Genomic DNA, 8,702 nt, shown 5'->3' on the forward strand with positions numbered 1-8,702 from the left:
AAATAGCCGTTTAAAACGTGAATATCATGTTTAAATCACGGTATTTATGTTTTTTCATAAATCTCGTAATATTTTGAAAAATCTCATAAGAAATTACCGTTTTAAACTTTCACGCAATTTCTCGTGATATTATTTCATAAATTTCGCCATATTTGTCACTATGCTCTGCACAGCCAACTGCTTACCTCCATATAATGTCTCAGCTGCTAGCCATGCAAAAAAAAAAACAAAGTGCAATAAAACATTAGAGAACATATGAACCTATGAATTGTTTACTCCTTAGATCATAATTAAGAGGATTCAGAAAAAAAAATTAGGGTAGGGGTCTGCCTCACCCCAGCTTGATTACCGAAAAAAAAAAATTGATAAACAAAAAAAAAAGATAGAAAACACTGAGCAAGCACCTTGGCAATTTTTCAAAAGTTTATAAAGGACACAATTTTTGTTGGAAGACTAGCTCACTTGTAAGTTGGGGTGTCAACCGGCCTGGTTTACCCGGACCCGACCCAAACCAAACCCTCTAGGGTCCGGGTACATTGATAAATAAGAAGACCCGGGTCCAGATCAGAAGGTCTAACTAATACATGAACCCAGGTATAGTTTGTGAAATTTTATACCAGACTCGGACCCCTCCAGCGTTTCAATTAAGACCCACAAATTTTTGTAAAAATGATGAAAAAATATAGTTTTACAAGGTATGGTGCGGGTTTGGTTCATGTAGTTCTTATCGGGTCTGGGTATGGTTTTTTTTATAATGGACCTGATTAAACACAGGTCCGGACCCAATACCATACTCAAAAATCTAGTCCAAGTCTGGTTTTCCTGAGTCGGAAACAAATCGGACCCCTTGACACCCTTACTTGTAAGTAGTTATATGTAAGAGAGAGAGAGAGATGTGGATGTTTGCACGCTATAGTCACACTTATTTTTTATGTTTTTGGTTTTTTTTTTAATCTAACATCACAGATGTGATCTACATGGTTTGTTTAATAGGAATCCTGTTTTTCACATCTGATTACAACAAACTAAGCAAGTGTTTGAAAAGATTTAAAAAAAATCAATACTCCATAAATATCATGCATTTCATGAGAAACAACAAGACCCATAAATGGAGTATGCTAGATCCAAGGGGTTTGGCGTACTAGGCTAGAGCCTAGACAGTTTGATGGGCAGCCTAGGTTCAAATCTCATGGATGTTACTCCCTGCATAAGCAGAAGCTTGGCTACTCCTTGGGGTCAAGGGGTAAGCCTTCCGAGTCGCTGACATGGACAGCGATCATAAGTACGACAAGCGGAGCCACAGCTAGGTCTCTGCGCGTGGAGCTGTTTCTTCGAGTAAAAATCAAAAAATAAATAAATAAATAAATGGACTATGCTGAACATATCTTGATGTCTAATTTGCAAAAAGATGGGATGTAAATTTGAAAATAAAATGCATCTGTACCACGTGAACTTCTGCACAAGCACAACTGACTATGCTTGGATATGAACTGGTTCGGGTCTTAACTAGCATTTTCAAGAACCGTATTTATATCCGTGTCCATCTGGGCACCTAATATCCACCCATGTGCTATCCACTTTTATGTGGAAGTACGATGATGCATATCCTTGAAAATTCACATTTACCGCACAAATGACTCAAGCAGGTTATATGTTCTCCCCCGAAGAGGGCAGTTAACTACATCTTGTGTTCGGGGATCCCAATGAGCACCACATATTTAAGCATGTGCATCTCGTATCCCCATGTTTGTCAGCATTAATTAGCGTTGGAGTTTGATGCGATTGCAAAGACTTAAGTACCCTCTTCTCCATTGGTTCCAAAAAAAATGATGATTCTAGAAAAGGAGTGGTTGTAAAGACTTAAGTGCCCCAGAGATGATTATTTAAGACACAGTCTCTGCACTGCAGGATTATCCGAGAAAGAAATCTCTTCTGGAGGAGGCCATGAACATCAACTCTCTCACTCTCTCTCTCTCCCTTCTCTTTATGCTTCTGTGCACATCCAGCAGAAGATCCTATATTGCTCCATCAAGCACCGACTGACCTGCGCATTGACTGTTGTGGAGCCTGATTCAGAGTTTTTACCCTTATAGGAGGAGGGTTTGGGGGTTCCTCCCAGCGTGGGTAGCATCATTCAACTAAATGAGTTGTGGATCCTGATTCAGAGTTTTTACCCTTACAGGAGAGGGGTCTGAGGGCTCCTCACAGCGTGAGTAACATCATTTAACTTGAAGAGTTGTGGAGCCTGATTCAGAGTTTTTACCCTTACAGAAGGGGGGTCTGAGGGCTTCTCCCAACGTGGGTAGCATCATTCATCTTGAAGAGTTGTGGAGTTTGATTTAGAGTTTTTGCCCTTATAGGAGGAGGGTTTGGAGGCTCCTCCCGGCGTGAAGTTTTTAGTCAACTTGATGAGTTATAGAGCCTGATTCAGAGTTTTTGCCTTTACAGAAGGGGGGTTTGGGGGCTCCTCCCAGCGTGGGTAGCATCATTCAACTTGATGAGTTGTGGAGCCTGATTTAGAGTTTTTTTCCTTACAGGAGGGGGGTTCAGGGGCTCTCCCCCGACGCGGGTCCCGCTGCACCGTCAGCGAGCAGGGATCCAGGGGGGGCGCCCTTGGCGGGGGGCAGCGCCCCCCGGACCAATTTTTTTTGAGGCCTTGTATAATTTTTTTATTTTCTTTTCCTCTTTTAACTATCGAAAAAGAGCAATAAAGTGTTTTGTTTAATCATGGGGCTCATGTTTCTTTCGATTGTTTCTTGCTCGAGGTTTTCGTAACACCCCTTCCCACGATTTTTCTATTTTTCTTTTTCTGTTTCTTTCCCACGATTTTTTCAATGACTCTCTTACAACAATTTTTAGTGTTATCGGGTCTCCAACGAGCCCCACAACGATTTATAGTGTTGTCTGGTCTTCCAACAATAATTTGTAGTATTGTCGGGCCTTCCTAGAGCGATTTGTAGTGTTTTCTGGTCTCCAACGAGACCCACAACGATTTATAGTGTTATTCGGTCTTCCAACAACGATTTATAGTATTGTCGGGCCTTTCTACAGCGATTTGTAGTGTTTTCGGGTCTCCAACAAACCCCACAATGATTTATAGTGTTATCCAGTCTTTCAGCAGTGATTTGTAGTATTGTCGAGCTTTTCTACAGCGATTTGTAGTGTTTTTGGGTCTCCAACGAGCCCCACAGCGATTTATACCCCTTCCCATGATTTTTCTATTTTTCTTTTTCTGTTTCTTTCCCACGATTTTTTCAATGACTCCTCTACAACGATTTTTAGTAGAGGAGTCATTAAAAATTGTTGTATAAATCACTGTGGGGCTCGATGGAGACCCAAAAATACTACAAATTCTTATAGGAAAGTCTGACAATACTACAAATCGATGTTAAAAGACCGGATAACACTATAAATCGTTGTGGGGCTTGTTGGAGACTTGAAAACACTACAAATCGTTGTAGGAAGGCTCGACAATACTACAAATTGTTGTTGGAAGGCCGGATAACACTATAAATCGTTGTGGGGCTCATTGGAGACCCGAAAATACTACAAATCGTTGTAGAAAGGCCCGACAATACTACAAATCGTTGTTGGAAGACCGAACAACACTATAAATTGTTGTGGGGCTCGTTGGAGACTAGACAACACTAAAAATTATTGTAGGAGAGTCATTGAAAAAAAGCGTGGGAAAGAAATAGAAAAATTGTGGGACCCACGTCGGGGGAGAGCCCCCGGACCCCCTCCTGTAAGGGCAAAAACTATGAATCAGGCTCCACAACTTATCAAGTTGAATGATGCTATAGTCACTGTGCAAGTCAGTCGATGCTTGATGGAGCAATGTAGGATCATCTGCTGGATGTGCACAGAAGTAGAAAGAGAAGGGAGAGAGAGTGAGAGGGTTGATGTTTATGGCCTTCTCTAAGGAGAACTTTTTGCCTCCCTTGATTTCTTCTCTAGAGAGAGAGAGGGTTTTACAGTGTTTTACGGAGAAGGAAGAAGAAGATGATGATGATGAAAAGTTCAAACATACATTTTTTATGGCTCAGGCTCGTTTCGCCGGATGACCATCAGATCGCCGGCTCACCATCATTTCGTCGGATCACCATTGGATCGTCAGCTAAGGTTCATTTCGCTGTGTAGACTTTGAAGAGTCAACATCATCCTCGACTTTCTGGATGAAGGACATGTTTGTCCTTTTTTTGAACCATTTGTTTTTTTTTTTGAATGAAGGACATTTTTGTTATTTTCTCAAACCATCATTTTATGGCAAGAAAGGGTACTTAAGTCTTTGCAACCGCACTAGACTCCAATGTTGAGTGATGTCAACATACACGGGAATACGAGCCCCATTTGCTTATATACGTGGTGCTTTTTTGGGACCACCGAACACAAGACGTTGGATTCAGTTAGTCATCGGGGGCGAACATACACCACCCTCTTACAAATGACAAACCCATATCATACTCTCTTTTACTTTTTAGCTTGTTTTCTATTATTTTCTTTTCTGTGTAATTTACTAAAAACCATCCAACTTATGAGCCATTCACAAGGAGCTGCCAACAATTTTCAAATGTCTGATTTACCTCAATGTCATTTCAAATACCTACCTAAAAAGCAAAATGGGGTTCTTGTCTTTTTATAAGAAAATACTCAATTAACGCAATTTCATTAAACAGAGCAACTTGTGCTTCTTTGACATGTGATGGAAAAGTAGGCACCTGAATATAATAACAAAAATATTTGGCCTTCTCTATAAATAACGGATGATGTATAGGTCGTAGCTCTCTTGTGAATTATTATTTTCCGGGTAGATTACATATAGCTAGGTGACTAATATATGACAAATATTAAAAAATAAACGCTTCATGAGTGGTAATGTTGAATTACTTTCGGCTCTCTCTCTCTCTCTCTCTCTCTCTCTCTCTCTCTCTTCTTCCAGTGTTAAGTATCCACAAGGTGGCACCATGGCTTGTATTTTGAGCTTCTCACCATACCACATCAATCCCTCCATGAATCCCACATCCCACCTCAATCTCAGGTCCTCAAGTTCCTACTGCCGCAACCAACTCCCTGGAACCTCAAAATTAACATCCTTTTCACGGATTCATGCAACACTGTTGCCGCAGAAAGAGTGGGGGCAGCTCATAGCTGAAGCTGAACACCAACATGTCAGCAAGGAACCACAGACGACAACCGACACACAAAGACTATCAGATACATGGAGACAAGTCCATGGCCAGAAAAACTGGGAAGGACTCTTAGACCCACTGCACCCTCACCTCCGGGCCGAGATCATCCGCTATGGTGAGTTTGCTCAGGCCTGCTATGACGCCTTTGATTACGACACCTACTCCAAACACTGTGGTACCTGCAAATATGATGCACAGAGTTTCTTCCAAAGGCTAGAAATGCACCACAGAGGCTATGAGGTGAGCAGGTACCTCTATGCCACCTACAACAAGAACCTTGAGGCACTCTTCAGGATGTCAAACATCCAAAAGGCATGGAGTGCACACTCAAACTGGATAGGCTACATTGCCACATGCACAGATGAAGAAGAAGTAAGAAGGCTGGGCAGAAGGGACATCCTTATTGCATGGAGAGGCACTGTAACACAACTAGAATGGATGGAAGACCTCATGAACATGCAAACACCAACAGGGTTCACCAGAGACCATAACATCAAGACCCACTCCGGGTTTCTTGATGTCTATGTGCAGAAAGCCACTCATCTCTGCAACTTCTGCGAGTTCTCGGCGCGGGAACAGGTTCTAGCAGAGGTTAAGCGTCTGCTAGAGCAGTATGGCAGTGAGGAGATTGAGAACAGCATAACAATCACTGGACACAGTCTTGGTGCAGCTCTGGCTGTGATAAGTGCATATGACATAGCTGAGATGAAGGCCAACGTTATGGGAGATGGAAGAAGAATACCGATCACTGTTTTTTCATTCTCCGGGCCTAAAGTAGGGAACTCGAGATTCAAGGAGAGGTGTCAAGAGCTAGGATTGAAGGTGTTGAGGGTCATCAATGTGCATGATAAGGTCCCCACGGTGCCATGGAGTTTCAACCATGTAGGGGTTGAGCTTTCTCTGGACCACAAGGTATCCCCATTCCTCAAGGCCACCAATGACTTGGGGTGCCACCATAACTTGGAAGCACTGCTGCACCTTGTTGATGGGCACCAGGGGAAGGACAACAAGAGGTTTCATTTGGTGAACAGGAGAGACATTGCGCTTGTTAACAAGTGCTGTGACTTCTTGAAGGAAGAGTACTCCATTCCTCCTTGCTGGAGACAGGAGCAGAACAAAGGGTTGGTGAGGAATGTTGAGGGAAGGTTGGTCATGCCTGATAAGCAAAGGTTCCATGCTGCTTTCACTGAGGACACCGCTCTCTACCTGCAGCAGGTTCTGGAGATGGCTAAATTGTCTGTTGAAGATCCACAAACTGCTTGAATCAGAATGCTTGTTAGAAGTATTGCTTGTGCAAGTGTTTACCTTCTTAATGAAAAAAACTATGTTTCTTGCATTATTGTCTAGTATTCGGCTATCATCAAGTGCTTGATGGCACACCCTTCACACGCACACTACATAAATTCGGTTCCACTCATCCCCTATGTCATCCCCCATCGTCATATCCCTCAAATCTTATTGATGCATGTAGTTTCGGTCAAATACGACCTTATAGATGGCTCCAGCATGGTCGATTTATTAGGGATCAACCTTGGATTGCATTTATTTGACTATATATATATATATATATATATATATATATATATATATATATATATATATATATATATATGTGTGTGTGTGTGTGTGTGTGTGTGTGTGATTTTCACAAGTTGGACACCGGCATGGTGTTGATTGGAGTTCGATTTTATCAAAAACAACCTGTACCGATGAAATCCCAAGGAAGGGTATGATGATAGGTATGACTTTGAGGATGAGTAGAACCCAATTGTGTGTGCACACACATCGATTAATCCAATTATAAGCCCTTGAAATTAATGGCAGCAGCATTCAATTGACTGCAATAACCAAAACACCCTTGAAAGCAACAGCATCTTTGGAAATATATAATTATCTTTTAAGTAAAAAGTTACTTTTGTTTTAAATTAAAATTACTAAAATAGTATTTGGGTCTTTTCCAAGCTTTTTATTCCTTCAAAGGAAAAGACAAACATAACTCAAATAAGCATATGTTTTTATAAGTTCGAGTGTTTTGTACATTTCAACTAATTGAAAATTGTTAATATTTTATACGTATGATTTAAAGTAAGACTCTCTCTCTCTCTCAATATATATATATATATATATGTGTGTGTGTGTGTGTGCGCGCGCGAGAGAGAGAGAGAGAGAGAGCCGATGGAGAGCTCCTAATGATCGAATAAACAATGATCTTATTATGACTCCAATTTTTGAGAGATACGAAAGTACAAGCTTCTCGGGTGGCTTGTGCAACAGGATAACTAGCACAAAAAATCATCTACGCATTAAATGATGTGTTTTGATGATCCCTACTGTATTTCTCACTATTTTAATATTTATTATCAATTTGATCGTGGCTCCCCCAATAGATATTGTTGTATTCTTGTTCTCCATTTTATGAAAATAATATTAATATTTGTGGTAATTAATGGCATCAAAGGCTATGATAAAAGAAAATAAGCAACAGTTTTTTACTCTCCTTACCCAAGTGATTGTCAAGTTATCTCAGTTCAGTTCGTGATGTCGTTTCAGTAATTAACTAAGATAAAACAATTGATTGAAGAACTTTTCGCGACTATGATTGCTTAACGACTAATGAGTTTAACCCACCCGAGCAAGGCACTCTCGGGTGAGGGGACCGAGCGACGGAGTGCTATGCAAGCCTCACTCAGAGACAGTCGAGCGTAGGCAGTGGAGTGGCATAGGATACCACGTCTGTGTCAAGCATTTTTTTGTGTGACGTGCTTTTGTTGCCTAGCTTGCCTGCCTTCCTCGATCGATTGACTCACTCCCATCCATAACATCTTAGCTTAATCTTGGCTCGTTGATCTTGATTCCTTGATAATACAGAGTAGTCACACAAAAAGGAGGCCTCGATCAGGCTAGCAGTCGAGGGAAAAGAGTGAACGAAGCAACAGGACAACTTCGTCTTTTTCTAATGGCCTCCACAAGATCAAGGACTCATGTAAGTGTTGCTAAATCATAAAATGTGGAAAAAATGTATATCGGTATTAATGTGTAAATGTAGAAAATGCATGAAGGTCAATTACAATTAAACTGATGCTCATTAAAATGCAAACTTGCATTGTTTTAGTGTTCCCTTCAAGTGAACTATGATATAACTTGAACATACATTATCAAAGTTGTCAGAGTAAATCATTACATGCCTAAAATGACCATGTAACACAGTGAACAGAATTGGTAAAGCCCCACAATACCACTGTTACATTAGTAAGTTAGAGCAAACCATTTCATGTTTAAAAAATCATGTCACATGAATATTTCATTTGTACAATGATTAACAAAATCTTAGCACCCAAAAACGTCGGATGCTACTCTGTTACATTCAATTGCAGCATTTTGTTCCCTTCAACTCTACCAATATACAATTGCAGAGAAAATGAGCTATTTTCAATCATGGCCATACAGTTCAAAACCGTTCATCATTCAATCACAAACAAAGTTGGAAAGGGAAAGAAAAGAAAAATAGAATGC

The 8,702-nt window shown here is 40.7% G+C and overlaps 1 pseudogene; it reads left to right on the forward strand.

Moving 5' to 3' along the window:
- Positions 1-4,964: 4,964 nt before the first annotated feature.
- On the forward strand, positions 4,965-6,452 carry LOC149843396 (phospholipase A1-Igamma3, chloroplastic pseudogene; annotated as a pseudogene).
- The last annotated feature ends 2,250 nt before the right edge of the window (positions 6,453-8,702 follow it).

This window comes from Nuphar pumila, chromosome 3 (genome assembly GCF_984573655.1).
Source record: "Nuphar pumila chromosome 3, dmNupPumi1.hap1.1, whole genome shotgun sequence".
Classification (NCBI taxonomy): Eukaryota; Viridiplantae; Streptophyta; class Magnoliopsida; order Nymphaeales; family Nymphaeaceae; genus Nuphar; species Nuphar pumila.